Genomic DNA, 22,858 nt, shown 5'->3' on the forward strand with positions numbered 1-22,858 from the left:
TTACAATAAAAATTAGCAACACCTTCTTTAGCCCATGTATATTTTTATGCAGTAAATTAATCAGTGTAAACATTAATAAAATGTCTGTTTATCTTCTTTGATGTCATCATCATCATGATGCATAGTCTTTTCAAATTAATAATAAGCCCATGATTTCATTGACAGGAAGGAATGATGTAATTGCAATTTCACACATGAACAACCAAAGTTCAGTGAAAAAAAGTTTGTGTTCCAGACATATTAAGAGATAGCATTTTCATGATGACACAATAATGCTTAGAGTAAAAAGGTGGGAATAGCATTGTATTCCCACAAATGCAGGGCTAACCTGCATTTACTTTACTTTACATTACTAATACTTCCTTATGAGTGTGTGTGTATGTCTGTGTGTCTGTGTGTCTGTGTGTGTGTGTGTTATTGCAAAAGAGTTCTGAGGAGACAATCTTATCATATCCTTACTTCTAGTTCACTGTTCCATACAGAGTTGGTAAGAGGCAGGGTTATGGTATAGTGAAAAGCTTGTGAGACTTGGAATCAGGAAGACCTGGGTTCCAAACACCATCTTTTTCTGTCTATGGGACCCTGGGTCACTCACTTAAGTTTTCTCTAAACATTTTGTTATCTGTAAAGTAATGAATACCTGCTTCCCAAGGTTGTTGTGTCAATCTTCTTGTCTGTAAAATAGAAATATTAGTAGTACCTTCCTCATAAAGTTTGGGGAAACTACTCATTGTCTGTCACACCCTTATTTAATAATCTCCAATCTAAGATTCAATTTAAATTATTTCTTATCCTGTAAAGCCCTACACAACTTGGTACCATCCTTCCTTTTTCTACCTTTTTTCTATATTACTCCCCTTCTTGCCCTCTAGAGTCCAGTCAAACTGTCCTTCTTGGTGTTTCTCATATTCAGTACCATACCTTCTATACATAAGGCTACATGATGGATGCAGCCCATGCCTGGAAAAACACTTCCTCCCCATCTCTAACTCTTAAAACTCCTTGCATTCTTCAAAATTTAGCTCAATATGATTAACATGAAAACTGTCCTTGTTCCCTAGTTCCCAGCATCCTCCCTCTGCCAAATAACTTTTATTCATTTTGTCTATGTTTTTCAACATAATTATAAATGCCCATGTTGCCTGCCCCAGTAGAATGACAGCTTTTGAATGCAGGGATCACTTTGACTTTATAGCCTTAGGGCCCTCCAAAGAGCCTATGACAGAACTTTCACTTAATAAATGCTTGTTCATTAATTGATTAGGATATTGGTCAAGTCATTTAACCTCTCTATGTCTCAGTTTCCTCAAGTTTAAGTTGAAGTGAATAATAGCACTTCTCTCTGACTTTATCAATTATTAAATTACTAATTAAATATAACAAAATAATATAATATAGTGACTTTAATAAGATTCTTTAAACATTAATTTTCCTACATAATAATACTAATTTTTATAACCTCCTTGGACCCCAACCTTATCCTCCTCTGGATTACAAAGCAGGGTTGGAATAAATGATCTCTCATACCTCTCCCACTTACAATATTCCATAACGCTCTAAATCTAGCTGGGGGCTGATTTTTTCAAATGCCAAAAGTATCCATTACATTCATATTGTTCCTGAATTCTAAGGCCAAAGTAGTCTCAACACCCACAGTTTCCCATGCCCAAATGGTCACTAGATTCATTTTACCCACAATTACTCATGCCACCCCCACATCCCACAGGCTACAGTTGCCACCCACAAGTCAAGAGTTAAAAGGTTAGCTCTACAAGCAGTTATCCTCAGAGTTCCCCCGCCAACATTGATTACAAGGCAAAACTAAGCAAAAGGTCATAGAAAGGAATTCTCTTAGCATTTCCTTTAAAGTGCCCACAGAATATCATGTCTCCTAGAGAGGCATGATTCCCAGAGGAATTGGAGGCACAGTAGCTAGGATTTATAAAGTCTGACTTTATTTCTCTAAATTGCTTCAGCCAGGATTTTTATTTAGAAAGTTTGGGGTAAAAATTTTAAAAATACATGAAAATAAAATTTTCTGGTATGATCATTTGTTCAGTATTAGTGTAAATATGTCAACTAAATATATATATATATATGTATTTCTATATCAACTAAATATATCAATTAAATATATCAACTAAATATATATATATCAACTAAATATGTATGTGTCTATATATATATATATATATATATATATATATATATATATATATATATATATATATATTCTTCTATAGGAAAGCACAGTGAGAAGACATAAATGTCAGCTCCATCAAGGTTTTTTTATCAGGAGTAAAAAAGACTCCCCAGTAAAAACCAGCTATGAGCATTTTTCAAGCTCATTTCAAGGACTGAATCAAGATTTTCCCAATCTAGTATTATTCAATTAGAATCTATCTTCTTAGACACATGAAATACCCATTCACCTCAGTGCCAAAGCTAAGTACTTAAAAAAATTATATGAGTTCAGTGTTTTGGTCCACTATTTCCCAGCTTAACCATAATTTTTTCTTTTGATTTTAGTCGTTCCATCTTAATATTTTTTGCTAATTTGTTTACTATTTTCTTAATTTTGTTTTCTTTACTAAAGAAATGCTTCACATTCTTGTTTCAGTGTTTCCTTTGAGACATTTTCAATGTAATTGATTTTAGTGACTAGGCATTTACCAAAGATGATGTCAAAACTTTGTTAGTCAGCAGACCTCTCAACTACCAAATAAGTAGGTCTGATGGAAGGGCTGTCCACAATGGGAATTATCACATACTTGGTCTGGGATGACACCTTCCAAGACATAAGTATAACAAATTCAACAATCCATTGTGAAATCAGATTTTTATAGGATAGCATGGAGTGGAAATTCAATTTTGTACTAAGCTATTTTCCAGATTCCATATATGTTTGCTCTTGCTCAACTTAATTCCAGGGGTTGAAACCACATAATGAGCACTAAGAAGCATTAAGAAGCATTAAGAAACATTGTGGGAGGGCCAGCTAGGTGGTGCAGGGGATAGAGCATCAGCCCTAGGGTCAGGAGGACATGAGTTCAAATGTGACCTCAGACACTTAATAATTACCTAACTGTGTGACCTTATGACAAGTCACTTAACTCCATTGCCTTATCAAAAAAAAAAACCAATTAACTAAAGAAGGGTTGTGGGATGCATGAGGTCTACATTTATAATTATTGAAATATTTTTTCCTATTCCAATTCTTCTTATTTCACTCCATTTGGGTTTTTCTGCCTCCTCAAGAATTCAAATCTTCTGATCACGTTCATCCATGACATCCCATAATACCTAGTGATACTGTCACTACCAAAAATATGAATATTTGTCAATGAACTTTATGGAGTCTGGGGAAACAGAAAATGGAAGTGGTAAATTCATATAGCAATACTTGCCTTTAGCTTGAGAGTGATTAGATGTTCTCTCTCAGAAGTGTCTTGGGCTTTTAACTTGATTGTACTAAATGTTCTAAATGTACTAAAAATCCACATACACGAGTTTATCCCAACCCAGAGTTACAATTTCTTTAACATAATATAAGTAGCAAAGAGGAGAAGATGGCAGTGCAGCTCTTGTTTATCCTTCAGTGCAACTTTCAAATCATCTTCAACTCCAACAAAGTCCACCAGATCAGGAAAGTATTGCAAACTTTGGTTTAATATCTGATAATATTCATCCTGTATTGTCTTCAGTTGCCAAATATGGAGATTTTTTTTTAGTTGAATATCTTCATTCTAACATGGAAGTCCAGCCCCTAAGCTGAGGTGATTACCTCATAAATGGCTTTCTCCAGTTTCTAGGAAAGGATAAGCCAATATTTCTAGAGCAAAGCTGCATCAGTCACTACTACCCCAGCCTGACGCTGTTTAAGTTTACTAAAGTGTGACTTTTAAAGAAAACCAAGGGGCAGCACAGTGGATAGTGCACTGGCCCTGGGGTCAGGAGGACTTGAGTTCAAATTCAGCCTCAGATACTTAATAATTACCCAGCTGTGTGACCTTGGGCAAGTCACTTAACCTCATTGCCTTGCAAAAACCTTAAAAAAAGATTAAAAATAAAATTGACATCTGTATGATTTAGTAATTTTTGTTGTTGCTTCAGTCATGTCTGATCCTTTGCAACCCCATTTAGTATTTTCTCAGCAAAGATACCACAGTGGTTTGCCATTTCCTTCTCCATATCATTTTACAGATAAAAACTGAGGCAAATAGAGTTAAATGGCTTGCCCAGGGTCACACATCTGGTAAGTATCTGAGGAAAGATTTGGACTCAGATCTTCCTGACTACAGGTCTGACATTCTATCCACTGCACTTTCTAATTGCTCTAATAAATATATGTATACATATACATGTATGTATTATGATGTTATAATAATAAAAGCTTACTTAAATAGCACTTAATATTTATAAATTGCTTTCCTCATTACAATTTTGAAATAGCAGATAGTATAACCATATTTATATCCATTTAACAGACAACTGAGCAGTTGAGAAGCAAGAATAATACTTGCCTACAGTCACACAGCTAGTCAACATCTAGACTAATTCCAACTCATGGGAGCTAAGTAATGTAGTAGAGGGCCAGTCACTCAGGAAGACCTAAGTTCAAATCTAGTCTCAGACACTTTCTAACTGTGTGATTCTAGGCAAGTCACTTAACTTTTTGTTTTGTCTTAGTCTCCTTATCTTCAAAATGGGGATAAAAGCAACTATCTCTCCCACCCCTCTACCAATTGACTCTACATTCAATACTCTTTCCTTCAATCACCATTCCTCTCTCATTTTATACTCATGTCATGTGTTTCTCTATTTTTCTTTATCATTATTATCCCACCAAGTCAGAATTTGTTCCTAAGTGAAAATCAGAAAGTATTAGGTAATTCTTTGGAGGGGGGAAATCCTCAAATAATAGAGATTAGGACTAGAAATAACTCTAAAGATTATCTAATACAACTCTCTCATTTGACAAATATAGAATTGGAGACCCAAGAAGGTTAAGTGCCTTCTGCCTTGTTTCGTGGCCATACAGTAAGTACTATAAATAATGAGATAGGATTCAAACCCAGCCCTCATGGCTCCAAATCAAGTGCTAAATTTTTGTGGCAAATTTCCAGTCCCAAGGCATCTTTTTTTTTCCAACATTTCTCTACTTACCCAGCATGCTTCTGGCTACCTCCCCCTACCACATTATTATGTCCTCAGGGAATTCAAAGCAATTTTAATATGTAATTATGTGGAATAATGAGTTCAAGCATATTCTCTAGGGCTCACAGTTGGTGCCATTCTGCTGCTACGGTTTCCTAAGTGCCTTTGAGAGGTTCAGAGGAAACTGTTGGCTGTTAACCTTCTAACAGCTTAGCGATTCTCTGCTCATACTGGCCAGCAGCCCAGTTTCAGAAGAGAACCAGGGAGTGAGGAGATAGGAAAGTTTTCTTCCAAGACTTAGGAGGACACATTCTTGAGTCTCTCCAAAGCCAGAGGGGAAAGAATAGGGCAGAGCAATCCTTCACACTCCCTGGAATCCTGAATCAGCATGATTTTCTAACTTTTGTTAATTGAACAATAAAGAATCAAGTAATGAGAAGGTTTCTTTTTATTCTTTTTTAGAAGACAAGAATTTTAAAAACACACACACTATTGAGGGATAAAGAAATACTTAATTTGTTTCATGCCTATATATAAATCCACAAAACTGCCTAAATAGTAGGTGGCATATAAAGAGTATATATTTTAAGTCCTATCATCTAAATTCAAATCCTGACTCTTCCACTTATTTCCATTCATTTACAAAGTTATTCATCTGACTTTGAACAAATCACTTTCCCTCTCTGGACCTCAGTTCCTCATCTGTAAAAAATAAAGCTATCTTCATATCTAAGTCTATGTTACCTATGATCCTTATGTTAGGATGACTAAAATGTGGGTAGAACATAGGTGCTCATAATTCATTAGTGATTCTCTAAATGAAGTAACTGTAAGTAATGTTAAAAAAAAATACAGAGGATAGTAGTTTTAAATCAGCCTTTAAAATATTAAGTCTAACAGTTCCCAAGGAAGTTCAGAATAATAGTCAAATAATGAAATGTATGGGCCTAAACAAAACTCTCAGCTTAAACAGAATGGCTGAGTGACCTTCTAAGATTTCAATCAATAGGTCCAAAGTATTGATCTTTCAGTCAAGATGATTTCCAGTAATCAATCTATGCTCAGGCAACCAAAAGAATATTCTTATCTTGTCTTGGGGACAAGAGGAGGCTGAAGGAAAGGTTAGGATTTTGGACTGAAAGGCAATGGAAAGTGGGAGATGTTCATAAGAAGGTAAACTATTCAATATTTAGTTTAGTCTACTTCTGTTTTCTCTGCGAAGGAGAAGGACCATTGAACTATGTATAGCATAAAATGGGTAGTTACAGGGAATTGAAACCCAAAACAAGTTTGTAGGCAGTAAAAACTGTCTTCAATGTATGCAAAACATCAGGGCCAGATGAATACACTGAGAACTGAAAAAAGTAACATGTAATTTCTAAGGTACCACTGGTAAACTCTGAAAAATAAGAAGGATGGGGAAATGGAAATAGAACTAGAGATAAGAGTAAAGGCATCTAATCTTTTAGGTTTGGCTTAGAGGACTGAAATAGGATCTGGAGGATCTCCCATTCCTTCTTAATGAGAGGGGGGGGATTAACATAAACCATCCCAACTTGCAAGACAAAACAGTTATCAACTGGAATTGGTGTGTACCTTGGAATTTCTTTCTGGGAAGGAAAGATAGCAGCCAATCTAAAGTCCCATTAGAAGAAGAAGCAAATAGAAATATAAAATTACATAAATAATCTGGCAAGAAGCAAGAAGGTTCCTGTCAGAAGTATATGTTGAGGAATCTTAGAGATCTATTCCAGAGACAGAGATTTAACCATTAAACTGATAAATAATTATACTGCTAGTTATTCAAAAAGAACTTTCATGATAACACTAGTGATTTGTGCTTGCTTTGCTGGAACAGTAGAGAGTCTTCTATCCTCTAAGGATTCCAGAAAGTCAGTAGTCCTCCATTTTTTTATCTGATTTTTTTGGAGGCAATCAGGGTTAAGTGACAGGACCAGGGTCACACAATTAGTGTGGATTTAAACTCAGGACCAGTGTCTATCCACTGTGTCATCTATCTGTGTCATTCTTAAGCTCCAGCTATTTTAGTTAAACAATGAATAAGTATTCATTAAGAACCTCTTATATGCCAGACACATGCCAAGCACTAGAGAATCAAAGATTTAACTTTATACTTAAAGAAACTGAGATAGAAAGAGATTAAGTGAATTCCCCAGGGTCACATAGTAAGGGTCTTTCTGAATAAGGTCTTCCTTTCATAGGAACAGAACCTATATATACTTCATTACCTTGCTTGAATATATATTATATATAAATTAATATAAATTTATTATATGTTATATAGCTAAATATAACCTATTTGTTAGATAACATGCATATATCTAAGTATATATATATACAAATTAGTGCAAATATACAAATTATATACAGATTAGTACAAAATTCAAGCAAGGTAGTTTGAGAATAGAGAACACTCACTGGCAGGTGTGAAGAGTAAAAAGGGCTTCACGTAGAAGGTGGCATGTGAGCTGAATCTTGAAGGACACCAATGATTTTAAGAGACAGAGGTGTGTTTGGGTATTTGGAACAACTAGTGGAAAGGTCCAGCAAGTAGGTCAGTCCAACTAAACTCTAGAGAGTGTGGAGGAGGGTACTATGGAAGAACACCTGTTAGGTTATGAAGAGCTTTAAGTGACAGAAGAGGTTATATTTGACCTTAGTGATAATAGAAAGCCACTGCAGTTTGCTGAGTATGTTGTATTGACATGGCTAAATGTGTACTTTAGGCAAAACACTTTGGAAACTAGTAGAAGAAAGAACTAAAGTGGGGAGAAGTGTTAGACAGAGAAACCAAAAAGGAGATGGTTGCAATAATCCATGAGAGAAATAATAAGGACTGAATTGTGATACCAGCTCATGAGTGGTGAGGAGGGGATGTGTACAAGAAATGATGTGAAGCTAGAAATGAAATGGTCAGGAAACAGAATGACCACATTGAATGAATGAGTATGAGGAGTCAAGGATGACCCTGAGGTTGTCAACTCTGAAGACTAGAAGGATGGTAAATATTAAAAGGAAAATTCAGAAGAGTGGTGGGTTTCAGGGAAAAGAGAATGAGTTCTGCTTAGGAATGATGACTTTATAACCCTATCAACTATATATAGGGTTGGTATAAACCCAGATCAAAATGTTCAATACATCCTTGAAATGGGACTGGAGTTCAGGAGAGAAACTAAGCCTGGATGGGACTCATCTTCATGGAATGTTACATTCATTCTAAGTCCATGAGTTTGTCCAGTGAGAGTAGAGAGAAAATAAGAACCCAAGGCAGAGTCTTAGGGTGTACCATATCTCATGAGCATGGCACAAAAGAGGAAGAAATGAAGTAGAATGAGGGGTGGTTAAGTAGATCAGTTTGACTCACATTTCTTAAAAAATTGATCTCAGGAGAAAGGGGTATTTTAGCACAGGAGCATAAGCATAAGTTCTAATGCAAACTAGACTTCAGGAGAGTTGATGATTTTCCATTCTCAGTTATCTTGGATCTTTGACTAGGATCTTTGACCAAAATCAGCCATCATCAACCCAACACAGAGCAGAATTAGCAACCAGTTTCAACAAGGGTCAATTCTGGGGACATCTAGATAGTGCAGTAGATAGATCATTGGCCCTGGATACAGGAGGACCTGAATTCAAATCCAGTCTCAGTCACCTGATATGCACTAGCTATGTGACCTTGGGCAAGTCACTTGATCCCATTGCCTTACAAAAATCAAAAACAACAACAATAAAAGGGATAATTTTACTATCATATGTTCCTGGATCCCTTTTTAAAAAATATATTTCTTTTTATTGTGAGCTTAAGCATTCATCAATAAACACAAAAGTTTCAATATATAACAAAGAGCAAGAAAGATGTCTATAAGAAACTATAAACTTTTGTATAGTTTTTAAAGAAATGTTTAGATACACATTTATATCATATATGTAACCCACATAAAATATATATATGTATATATATATATATATAAAACAATATATATCTTAAGAGGATAGTAACAAATCTTCTGTGCCCTCCTGAATTTTTTTGTTTTCTTTTTTGCATTAAAATTTCTTATTAATGCTTTTTTCCATGTCTAACACTATCCACTAACTTCGCACTCATTTCCACTCCCCTCACTAGAAACTTCCCTTTTGACAAATAATGATAGTCCAGAAAAAGCAAATCATCCAAACAAGTTCTGAAAATGCATATTTCATTTCACATATCAACTCCATTACTTTCACTGTCAAGTCTTTTGAAGTCATGATTGCTTGCTGCTCTGAAACCAGTTCTGATAAAAGAATTCAGATGGTATGCATGGAGTATGAGCATAAAGTAAAGCTGTAGAAGTTGACTTGATATAGAGGGTTCCACATAAGGTACCTACCAAACAAGACCTGATGAAAGAGTTGATGGTGAAAGAGTTAAATATTCTGGGGCATGATCTAGGATCTTGGCAACTGTCATAAAGATGTCAGGGAGGAGCAAATTGAATTAATTAAAAAAATATTTATTAAGTTCCTACTCTGAGTACTGTTCTAAGTCTTAAGGATACAAAGACAAAAACGCAATAATTCCTGCCCTCAAGGCACTTTCATTCAATTTGGACAATAGAACACGAACCCAATTGAGCAAACAGCACTTACAAAATAATTTCAAGAAAGAACAAGTATTAATAATTCAAATGAAAAAGGAGAAGGGATCAGGGAAATAGAATCAAAGGTATACTTTAAAAGACTCTAGGGAGTCTAAAAAGCAGAGGTGAAAAAGTAGGGACCTTCCAGAATTGAGGAATCACTTGTGCAAAGACAGGGACAAGGAAAAGAATGTCATATACATAAGACAGCAAGCAAGCCATATAAATAAATATTGTTGTTGTGTAAATAAATGAAGAAAACAGAGAAACAAAAGAAGTTTTGTTTGAATTGAAGCATGGCAAAAAGAGCAAAGCCAAAGGAACTTAATTATTTAATAACTATTATGATGTAATCACTTACTTTCCTAGCCTTATCTTCCATCAGTCCTTTATGCATTTTACTATCCAAGCCCAAGCTGATCTTCTAATTGTTCGACTATGGTTTGCTGTTTCCTGTTTACAGAACTTGAGCAGTGGCTATCTCTAGTACCTACAATGCACTCTCTTCTCACCTCTGCCTCTTGGAATCACTAATTTCCATCAATATATAGTTTGAACTTTCTTATGAGATATTTTCCACCTGGTCCCCAAATCTGTCCCTGTTTACTAGAGCCTTATTCCCCAAAATCCCTATAATTACCTTGTATATGTTTTGAATATATCAATATAAATGTTGTCCCTTATATCAGATTGTTTCCTGATATGGGGGAGGGGTGAGAAATGTGGAACTCAAAAACTTGCAAAAGGATGAATGTTGAAAACTATCTTTGCATGTCACTAGGAAAAATATTTGGAATCATTTTTAAAATGACTAAAACAAAATATTAAAAAAGAAAGCAAAAAAATTAAAAGTAAATGTATGGGGCGGAGCCAAGATGGCGACATGAAGGGATCCAGTCTTAGGAGCTCTCTGATAAAAACTCATAAACTAAGGACTCTAACTAAACTTTCGAGAGACAGAACCCACAAAGGGACCCAGTGAGGCAGTTCTCCTACTCAAGGTAACCTGGAAAAGAGCAGAAAGGCTCTGCTCCCCGGGGCCAGAGGGGCAGTCCACCAGAGGGGTGGCCCACCAGAGCCAAAGAACTTCAGCCTCCCAGAGGCAACCCCAGGGCGCTGGGGGTCTCAGCTCACAGCAGCGGGGGAGTCTCCTGAGCTGCACCCTGGGGAGCACCGGGCACAAAGTGGGGGAACAGCCGGGGACCTCTGCCAGAGCAATGCACATGGAGCCCAGCCCTCAGGGCACACAGCAAGCAGCCTGGTCTTTCCCCAGCCCAGATCCAGGAACAGAAGCAGGCGGAGCCAGTAAGCAGGAGCCCCCAGGGAATGAGCACATTGAGCTGAGGGAGGGGAGTGAAGAGAGACTGCTGAGCTCTGTCCTCTGCCTCTGGAACAGGACTCTGGGGCTCTGACCACATTCAGATACTGATCGAAGTCTAGGCCCCCCCACAGAACAGCAGGCCCCCCCCCCACCTCAGCCCCATGGCAGAGGGGGGCGCTTATGGTCATTCACAGACCAGGAGGGAGGACAGAACCTCACACACTGAGAACCTTGTGGGAGTGTCCCAAAAGCTCAGGAAGCACCCCAAAAAACAGGCTTAGGCTGGGAAAATGAACAAAGAAACAAGAGGAAGACCATTGAGAAATATTTTGCAAATGAGCCCAAGAAGGATCAAAATACTCAGTCTGAAGATGAGGAAGCACAAGCTCCTGCATCTAAAGACTCCAAGAAAAACTGAAATTGGGCTCAGGCTATGACAGAGCTCAAAAAAGACTTTGAAAATCAAATGAGGGACTTGGAAGAAAAACTGTGAAAAGAAAGGAGAGAGATGCAGGAAAAACATGAAAATGAAGTCAGCAGCTTAGTCAAGGAAATCCAAAAAAATGCTGAAGAAAATAGCATGCTAAAAACCAGCTTAGGTCAAATGGATAAAACAGTGCAAAAAGTTATGGAGGAGAAGAATGCTTTAAAGAGCAAAATTGGCCAGATGGAAAAAGAGATAAGAAAACTCTCTGAGGAGAAAAAATCCTTCAGACAAAGAACAGAATTCAGGGAGATTGATGAATTTACCAGAAATCAGGAATCAATACTTCAAAACCAAAAAAATGAAAAATTAGAAGAAAATGTGAATCATCTCATTGAAAAAAACAACTGATATGGAAAACAGACTTAGGAAAGATAATTTTAAAATTATTGGAATACCTGAAAGTCATGATCAGGAAAAGAGCCTTGACATCATTTTCAAAGAATTACTACAGGAAAATTGCCCTGATATTCTAGAAGCAGAGGGCAAAATAGAAATGGAGAGAATCCACCGATCCCCCAGAGAAAGAGATCCCAAAAAACCCAACCCCCAGGAATATTATAGCCAAGTTCCAGAACTCCCAAGTCAAAGAGAAAATATTACAAGCAGCCAGAAGGACACAGTTCATATATCGTGGAGCTGCAGTCAGGATCACACAGAACTTAGCAGCAGCTACATTGGAAGCTCATAGGGCTTGGAATACAATATACCGGAAGGCAAGAGAGCTTAGAATGCAGCCAAGAATGAACTACCCAACAAGGCTGAATGTCCTCTTCCAGGGAAAAAGATGGACTTTCAATGAACCAGGGGAATTTCAAAGGTTCCTTTTGGAATGGCCAAAGCTGAACAGAAGGTTTGATCTTCAGATACAGGACTCAGGTGAAGCATGGAGATTGGAGGAGAGGGGGGAAATATGCGGGACTTAATGAGGATGAACTGCATGTATAGAAAAATGATACTGATAATATTCATATGAACCATCTCAGTTAATAGAGCAGGTAGAGGGAGCTTTTATAGTTGAAGCACAGGAGAAAGCTTAATTCGAAGATAAAATATGGTGTAAAAATGGAGTCAATAAGAAAAAAAAAGGGAAATGGAATGGGAGAAAGAAAAAGGAGAGGGGGAATAGTCCAAGCTATTTCACATAATAAGATTTTTTTTATTACAACGAGCTATTGCAATGATATGGAAGGGGGGAGGCAAGGGGGAATGAGGGAACCTTTGCTCTCATCAGAGATGGCTAGGAGAGGAAACAGCAAATATACTCAATGGGGTATAGACAACTGGAGTAAGAAGGAGGGGGGAGCAGGGGGAAGGGGTGATATGAATAAAGGAGAAGAGGATGGACCATGGAGGGACAATGGTCAGATACAACATATTTTCTTTTTTTACTTCTTGCAAGGGGCTTGGGATTGGATGGCCTGCCCAGGACCATAGGGCCAGGTAGATTCTGGGCCTAAGGGGTGGTATGGGTGCTCAGGGCTTCTTGGCCCCAGGACCAGGGATCTGTCTGCTGCGCCACTCAGCAACCCTACAGCAGAGTCAGAGTGAAAGGAGAGAGAAAATATAGTATATAGTAGTGGAGAAATAAGAAAGGAGGGAGTTGCGATCAGCAATGGCAACGTTGGAAAAATATGGAAGTAACTTTTGTGATGGACTTATCATAAAGAATGTGATCCACTCACGACAGAGTTGATGGTGTTGGAAAAAAGACTGAAACACATTTTTTGTTATTATTATTTGGGGGAGGGTGCAGAGCAAGTGGGGCTGGGTGGCCTGCCTGGGGCCACATAGAAGGGTGATCGTTGGGTGTCTGGGGCCGGATTGGGACCCAGGTGCTCCTGGCTCAAGGGCCAATGCTCTGTCTGCCACCCAGCCACCCCTACTATTATTACTATTTTATTTTATTTTGGGTCTTTTTTTTTCTTCTTTTTGGTTTTTGCAGGGCAGTGGGGATCGGGTGGCTTGCATGTCACATGGCTGGGTGATTATTGAGTTTATGAGGCTAAATATGGACTCGGGTGCTTGTGGCTCCAGGGCTGGTGCTTAGTCCATTGTACTACCTGGCCATACCTACAATTATTACTATTATTTTTTTTATTTTAATTTTTTTTCCTCCCCCCTTTACTTTTTTGCCCAAGCAAGTCTATCTATATTCATGGGGGGAGGGGTATTTTGTTTACTTGTAAACAAGTATATTTTATTAATGTAAAGAAAAACATTTGTACAAAATGAGAATAAAATTAAATTAAAAACAAAAAAGTAAATGTATGTTCTCTCCCTGATTTTAATATCAGGTCCTTGAGACCTAGCACAGAATCTAACATATTTGTAGGTGCATGTGGATTGAATGATTGAAAGAAAATGATATAAGTGAAGACAACCCCAATAGACAATAGACTTGTCCTCTTCCCAGAGGACCAGCATTAACATATATTTCCTATCTGTTTAGAAATGGTGGATTGTAAGAGAAGAATATTATATTTGTGCTATCAGTCTCAATAATCATTTTAGATAGATTTTTGCTTAACTGGTTTTTTAAAAGAAAAGATCAATGGTAGGTTGTTTATTGGGAAGTGATTATGTTGTCAAAGCAAAACGTATCAATAAAAATTAAAATAAAGGACAATTTTAGATTAACCTCGTTTCTTTTTGTAATGGAGCTTTAAACATTAAATTTAAGAAAATAGAAAAGCTAGAATCTACCTAGATTTCAGCACATTCTTTGGCAAAGAATCTCCTGCTATTCCTCGGAACAAAGTGGTAAGATGTGAACTAGATAATAGTATAGTTATATTCTGAATTGATTGAACAGCCAGACCCATAGAGCTGTGATTAATGGGTCATGGTCAGCCTGAAGGGAGACTCAAGCAGAGTGCCCCAGGGAGCTGTTCTTAGTCAGATTCTATTCCCCATTTTATTAGTGATGTCAGACTTAGAAGGAGACATAAAAGTCTTATCAGACTTGTGCATGGCAGGAAGCTGTGAGGGATAGTTAATAACACACTGGATGACAGAGAGTCAGGATCTAAAAAGTTCTTGACAGGCTGAAACAATGGACTGACTGTAGCAAGATTACCTTTAATATGAATAAATGTAAACTCCTGCACTTTGATTTAAAAGTTTTGCAAAAGTACAAATATAAAAAAAGTATAAAATAAGGGACACATGTCTAAACAACATTCTGTTCACATAAAAAAACTGGCATTTTGGTGGACTATAGGTTCAATATCAGTTTACAATATAGTATTGCAAGCAAAAGAAATCAGCATAAAACAAAACAACAAAAATCTTAATGCAAACTCGAGTTATGTTGATATGGCATCTAGATGACATCTGAAGTACTTGTAGTCAATTCTGAGTACAATATTTCAGGAAAGCCACTAACAAACTGATACACATCCAGAGGAAGACAATTAGAATGGTTAAATATATGAATTCCAAGCAAAATGAGGACTGGTCAAAAGAAGTAGTTATATTTAGTTTGGAAAAGTATTGGAAGGGGAGCTATGTGGATAAGCACCAAGTTAATTATACTGAACTGAATAACAAGGGGGAAGGTGAATTCCTGCTCTTCATTTAGTAAGTTGATACATGAGATGTTCCAACCAAATCAAAATGCAGAGTGTTCCAAATATAATAAATTTCTATTCAATTGAATTGGGAGTATATGTATGTGAAGACACAGACAGAGAGTTCTTCATTGTAAAGATGGCTATTTCTAATTTGGAAAGTTATAACTGTCTAAAGCAAAATGAATTCAATTATTCCCAGGTGCTCTTTATTCTTCACCTGCACAGTGAGGGCAAGGATAGGTATGCCTATGATTTTTGTTATTTCCCCTACACATCAGAACCTGGTACCTGTCCAAACTAGAATATGACTCATCTAATTTGGTACTAGATCAAAGATGCAGACAAATAACATTTAGATTAATATTTAAAAGAACCCTTTGAAAATACAATAATGAAAAGGAAAGAAGAATCAATGAAACATTTAGAAAAATAGAACAAAGGAGAGGGAAGTTTGGAGGCAACAGACAAGAAAAGCAACGTTTATGTTGCTATGTTAAATTTAATCTATGCTTGGAGAAAAGTTGAACTTAAGTATTCACCATTTCCTATACTACTCTTTATTTTGTCCTTTGAATATGAATATTTTTACATTTGCATATGATAATTCAGTATGTTAATTTTTAATATTTTTAAAAGAAATACAATAGTGATTTTAAAAAGTTATCTGCTTTGAAAAAAAATTCTACAAACCTAGGAAATGATTCTAAAGTCAGGCCAATCTGAGCCCAAATAGCTTAAACTAATATAAAATTCTTAATTTTTCTTTCTTTCCTTATTTTTCCTTTATTTCTCTCCCTCTCTTTTTGTTACATTTTCTTCTTTTCTTCATTTTTGGGTTGGGCCTGTTTAGGCTGAACGAACCAGTGCAACTACAACTCCTTGGGGCTAAAATTTGAATCTCTCTTCCCTTGATGTCTATATGAGAGTTTGTGGTTAGGAAGAAAAGAGAATATTCAGATGACTGTGTTATAGAGTCCAAACACAACATAATGAATCAGGGAGGGATATGGTGGTCAAAATATTATGTCAGCACAAGATAGAAGTAAGGAAATACTTATAGCTGTGGTAAAAAAAAAAAGTTTCAGGGAGATAAATTGAGTCAGACAAATAGTCATTTCCCCAGTATTCCCTGTATCTTTTTTTCTTAATTTGGTTGTGACTTTCCTTCCTGGATTTTCCTTCTTAACACCCCTTCAGTTTTGATGCCCTGAGGAACAATAGGCTATCCTCATGAAAACCAAACTAAATCCCCTTACCCTCCACATATCAACTTTAATTTTAACACCAGAATATTAGGTCTCCATAAGATCCAACCAGAAGTGAAGTAAGTGGTGATGGAACTACTTTAAGATGCAGCTGTAAAATGATTATCTAATTTGTACTACCTGAACTTACTTCTGAAAAAAGGGGGTATCCTTTAAGCTTGTGAAACTTGAAGTAAAAATGAAGTATTCTGCAAAGCAAAATTTGTAGCAAGGACTAAAGACTACCTAGAATTCTTATTGTGAATATCTAAAAAGTCTGACATCATTTTAGAACTATGCCAAAGGGCAATAAAACTGTGCATACCTTGGGGCAGCTAGGTGGCGCAGTGGATAGAGCACCGGCCTTGGAGTCAGGAGTACCTGGGTTCAAATCTGACCTCAGACATTTAGTAATTACCTAGTCATGTTGCCTTGGGCAAGCCACTTAACCCCATTGCCTTGAAAAATCTAAGAAAACAAAAAACAAAAAAAAAACTGTGCATACCTTTGATCCAGCACTGTGACTACTAACTAGATTTCTATCCCAAAAAGATAACAAAAAAGGGGAAAAGACCCACATATACAAGAATATTTTTAGCAGTTCTTTTTGTGGTGGTAAAAAAAATGGAAATTGAGGGAAGCCAATGAACTGGGGAATGGCTAAACAAGTTGTGGTATGTGAATATAATGGAATATCATTGTTCTATAAGAAATGATGAACAGGCAGATTTCAGAAAAGCCAGGAAAGACTTACACAAACAGATGCTAAGTGAAGTGAACAGAACCAGGAGAACAATGTATACATTAACAGCAACATTATGCAATAATCTACTATGGTAGACTTAGCTCTTTTCAGCAATGCAGTACTAAAAGACAATTCAAAAAGGCTTGTGTTGAAAATGCTATCCACATCCACAGAAGGAGCCACAGAATCTGAATTCAGATCAAAGCATGCTATTTTCACCTTTTTAAATTTGTTTTTTGCTTTTTCCTTCTCATGGTTTTTCCCTTTTTGTTCTGATTCTTCTTTCACAGGGTGACTAATATGGAAATCAATGTAACATGATTATATGAATATAACCCATATCAGATTACTTGCTGGGAAGAACGGGAAGGAGAAAAATTTACAAAAATTAATGTTGAATGTAAGTTGATCAACTATGATAGATGAAGCTTCTCAACAGTTCTGCAATTAAGGACAATCTTAAGAGGTCTGTTATGGAAAATGCCATCCGCATTCAGAGGGGAAAAACTATGAAGTCTTAAATGCAGACCAAAGCATACAATATTAACTTTTTTAAATTTCTTTTATGTGTTTTTCTTTCTTTCTCGTAGTTGTTTCTCCCTTTAGATCTAATTGCTCTTTCACAACATGACATGTATAAATATGTTAAACATGATTCTAAATGTACAACCTATTAAAATTTTTCTTTTTCAGAGGGAAAGAGGAGAAAAGGGAGGATAGTAGAAAAATGTGCAACACAAAGAATTGCAAAAATGATGAATGTAGAAAACAACCTTTGTATGTAATTAGAAAAAATAAAATAAATAAAATGAATGTTGAAAATTATCTTTATTTATAATTGGAAAAAAGTATAAATATATAAAATCAAATAAATATACAGGTAAGTAGAAAGTCTGGCATCTTAAAGGAAACATATATTATACCTCCAAAATACAAGGTAATCATAATCTATTTTATATATACAGTTTTATGTATAATGAGGAACAGCAGAAAAGAAAGAAAAATCAGAAAGAGAGGTTGCAACACCTCTTTAATCTAATGGTTCCCCAAGTGATATGAATAAAGAATGAATCATCCTCAGACCTGATGACTGGGGAAGAGATAGACAAAGCCAGAGACAGAGACAGAGAGAAGCAATGAACAAAACTCAAATCCAAAATATCTGCTTCCAGGTGTGTTCCATTCCTGCATTCTTGGAAGAAAAGGAAGAGGGTTCAATGTCTTTATTCTAAGTTTCTATTTGCTGACTTTTAATCTAAAGATTAGTGGTGGTGTTCCTTTCTGAAAAGACTGGAATTAGAATGTACCCAAACCCAAACAATACCATTCAAATATTCAAAGACAGAAAATAAGTGATTTTAATTAACAAGGACCTATGTGACAGGCTAGGCAGTGGAAACAAAAACAAAATATGCAACAATCTGCTTTGGAAAAGTATATACATTAGCATAACTAATTTTTTCTTAACTTGATCTTAGGTCTTTACCCAGAAAATGTAGTATATTTAGTTATATTTTTGAATGACAATGTAATTCTATGAGGATTTATGATTTTGACATTGCATGTCCTTCACTGATGCAAATTGTAGCACCTCTACAATCTAGTAGATAGTTTCCAAGAATTATGGATAAAGAAAAAAAAATGAATCATCCTCAAACCTCATGATGAGCCTCTCCAAATGCAGCTGGCTAGTCCTTGTGTGGGCCTATGTTTCATCACTGTACCATATGCAAATTCTATTCAGCTTGATAGAAGCTGATTGTTCATAATACAAGCATGGAAACAACACAGATATGAAGGAATCTGAAATTACCACCTATAGATAGGATATTTCTTAAAATAGAACAATTTCAGTTAGACTTTGTACATTATAATCAGTAACCATAGCAGCATATGATTTTAAATACATTCTTTTAGTCCCATTATGAAGTTTAAAAAAAGAAAGACTGAACTAATATTGATTCAACTGAGCTCCTTTCCTGGGAATATCTACATAGTAAGACTATAGATAGTGGTATGCTGGTAAATGTTGGGCAAAATTGGGCTCAATATTGAGCAAGTCACTTCAACTCTCTAGGCCTCAGTGTCCTCACTTGAAGATGAGGACAATAGGACATCCTCTAAGGTCCCTTGCAATTTTACATGTAAGATCCAGTTCTATGATTCTATGTTACAACTATCCTGAGTCTCAAAATTTTTACTTTAAAATGGGAGAGAAGGAAAGTTGTTTTCCAATCTTGTTAAGGAAAAAAATGAGTTCTCTAAAACACAGAGGAGGAAGGGGAGAAATTTCCTAAATATATGATCAACAAATGGAAGACTAGACATTTTTCTCTGATCTCCACAAGCTCTTGAACCTTACCTAAAGAGAAATAGTGCCCATAGATAAAACTTTAGTTGTCTCCAAGTTCTTGGACAACCAGAAACCAAAGAAAGTTAAATAAATATTTTATATGTATATATATACACGCAGATATATAAACTAATACCTACCTACCTTGAGCTCACTCAGCATCCCCTCTCCCATCACCCTACATACTATAACAACAAAGTTGCACTAGCTAACCCAAGACCTGGCATACAGGTGTTTAACAAAACCATCCCCACAACCCAGGCATTGTCTCCTCTTTCCATTTCCATCAAACTCTAGACTGTGGGGTGTAGAAGTCTTCTGGAACTACAATAGTCAGCTAGCAATGATCAATTATGCAAAAGTTCTCTATAAAACAAGAGGATAATGGAAGGAAAGGACCAGGACATGTGTTTATTTCTAAAAATAGAGCTCAACATCATATTCCATTTTATACTCCTCCTGAAGCCTTGGAAACCCAAAGTCTAGAAATCAACCTTGTATCACCAGTAAAGTTGCTCTCTGAAATGCCAGAGACAGACAAGAAAATCTAGGACTTGAGGAAGCAGACTAGAACACTAGAACATCACTATGTCTTAGGAGATCGGGGAGATATATGAAGGGGACTGTGTGGCACTTCACAAAGCTAAGAGGAAAAACTCAGTATCTAGTTTAGGCCACTTCTGCCCCCCCCCAAAAAAGGGATTTGGGAAAGAGTCTTGAACTGGTGAGCCATGAATTACCCAGTGTAGGAAGAGGCTGAGTCACTAGCCTCCAGAAAAATCATCATATGAAAGGAAGAAGTCAAAAAAGCAAGCAATAAGGGGAAAATGAGGAAGGAGACTGAAATTACCAAAGATCTCAGGAAAAAGAAGACTAAAAGATTTTGAACATAAACAGATAAATCAACAGGGAAAACTCAACAATAAAAATATTACCTCTAGATTAAATAAAAGAGTTCAGAAACCTTTGAATAAATCTTTCAAACAGTCCAGCACTTGATAAGGTAGAAGACCCTATGGATTTTTAATATGTAGACCCACAACGTGCAGTTCCTGAGTTTAAAAGAAAAATTGCAATTAAAAGAGATGAATTTATGATCCATTCAGCAAAAATATTTGGCAGAAATAGAAAAGCTTGAATCTGAGATAGAAAATCTCATCAAAGAAACAAAAGAAAAAAGAAATAAAAATGCAAATAAAGAATTAAAGGACAATTTAAAAGAAGAGAAGCAAAAAAATATAGAGAAAATAGGCTCACTATCCAAGTGAAGCATACTTATTGCAAAGAGATAACCTAAAGGTTCTAAACCTTTAGGCATACAGGTGTTATACACGTAATGCATTAACTTTTTTATACTATCCCTATGCTTAAGACATGATAGATTTTTGTAAATTTACAAATTTGTAAGAATACAAGACAAAAACAACACTATAATGCAAGTAAAAAGAACAGCCTACAACCTCTAAGTATAGAAAAGAAAATTCCAATAATTTATAGATTACCTCTAAGAAAGAAAAAATCAATGATTACAAATTTCAAGACACATAGTGGTCAGATTTAACAATTCAGTTCAGAAACAAATTTCTTTTACATATAAAGAAATAAAATTTGAATGAGACTGCTGCATCCACCAAAAATATAAATGTGAAAGGAATCATGTGCTCAAATAGAATTGGTACTCAAGATTTAGCTCAAAATCACCTACCCTCCAAAGCTGAGTTTGATTATAAAAGAAAAAAGTGGACATTCAATTTAAAAAAAAAAAAAGAAGTTCTTGTAACGTTCTTAGAAAGAAAACCAGGGGTGGCTAGGTGGCGTAGTGGATAAAGCACCAGCCTTGGAGTCAGGAGTACCTGGGTTCAAATCCGGTCTCAGACACTTAATAATTACATAGCTGTGTGGCCTTGGGCAAGCCACTTAACTCCATTTGCCTTGCCAAAAACCTAAAAAAAAACACCTGAAGAAATTATTTGCTTTTTTCAAATAAGGCAACAGAATGCATGGAGGATAAATTAATGCAACACTCAAGGATAGCAAAAGTAACAAAGTAATAGCAGATTAATTAAGAAATTAATTAAGAAACTTCTTTCTAATTGTACACAAGGAGACAGACATGAAGGTGAAAGTCTGGTATAGGTAACCATAAAGAAGTGAGCATGAGGCATTATGAACCAAATCTAACAACATCCTTCCTACAGGTGGATCCAGGTTTTTTATGGAGCTACCTTGCAACATGGAAGGGTAAATAAAAGGACAGCAGGAAAAGGGGAAGGGAACAACAGGATAGAGAAGAATGTGTGACATGTATGGATAAAGAAGGAAACTATTTTATATTGAGCATAACTATGGACGACAAGCCAATGTCAGTAATAAACAAACATTTTAAATGTTTTAGTATCCAAATTCATAAAGCAAACATTAAATGAACTATAGGAGAACAAAGACAGTAACAAAATAGTGCCAGAAAGCTTTAATATTTCTCTGTTTGGAATAAGTCCAACAGAAATATAAAAGGAAAAATATGGAACTGAACATATTGCTAAAGAAATTAAAAGACTTATGACATCTTCTAAAAGGGACTGCAAAAGAGTATACATATTTCTCAAAAGGACAAATTTACAAATTTGTAAATTTATAAAAATTTATCATGTCTTAAGGAATGTTATAGAAGTAAAAATCAGAAACAGTTAATGCATTATGTACATAACATAACACAATAAAAATAGTTTAATGACCACAAGCAAAACACATAGACCCAAATGTAGACTTAAAAATTAAATTTTAAATTATGAGTAATTCAAAGAACAAATAATGAAAACAATTGAGAATTATATGAAAGAAAATTATAACATGAAGCAATAAACCTAAATTTCTGAGAAGCAATTAAGGCAATCTTCAGGGAGAAAACATACCTACAAAAATATATAAACAAAGTAGAAAAAGAGAGAATTGATGAACTGAGTATGCAGTTTTAAAAATTAGAAATCCAATAACAAACCTAAAAGAAGAAATAAAAAGAATAATCAGAATATATTGTGAATGTTATAAATTAACAAAACTGAGAACACAATAGAAATGGAGGAATACCTGCAAAATATAAAATACCTTAACTATCTAAGGACTAGATAGAGATATTAAATAATCCAATCTCAGAAAAATAAATATATTTTGCTATTAAAAACTGCCAAAGAAAAAACTTTGGATTTGATGGATTCACAGGAGAATTATATCAAACTTTAAAGAAAATTAGTTTCTATAAAATCAAAATTTGTAAAGGATTTAAACAGAAATGGTGATACCATAAACCAATTAGAAGGGTCTATCTGTCAGATATATGGA

The 22,858-nt window shown here is 35.7% G+C and overlaps 1 pseudogene; it reads right to left on the reverse strand.

Moving 5' to 3' along the window:
* Window positions 1-2,590: 2,590 nt before the first annotated feature.
* The window catches only part of LOC141507018 (E3 ubiquitin-protein ligase FANCL pseudogene), a 142,000-nt pseudogene continuing 121,732 nt past the window's right edge, over window positions 2,591-22,858 (reverse strand).

This window comes from Macrotis lagotis, chromosome 1 (genome assembly GCF_037893015.1).
Source record: "Macrotis lagotis isolate mMagLag1 chromosome 1, bilby.v1.9.chrom.fasta, whole genome shotgun sequence".
Classification (NCBI taxonomy): domain Eukaryota; kingdom Metazoa; phylum Chordata; class Mammalia; order Peramelemorphia; family Peramelidae; genus Macrotis; species Macrotis lagotis.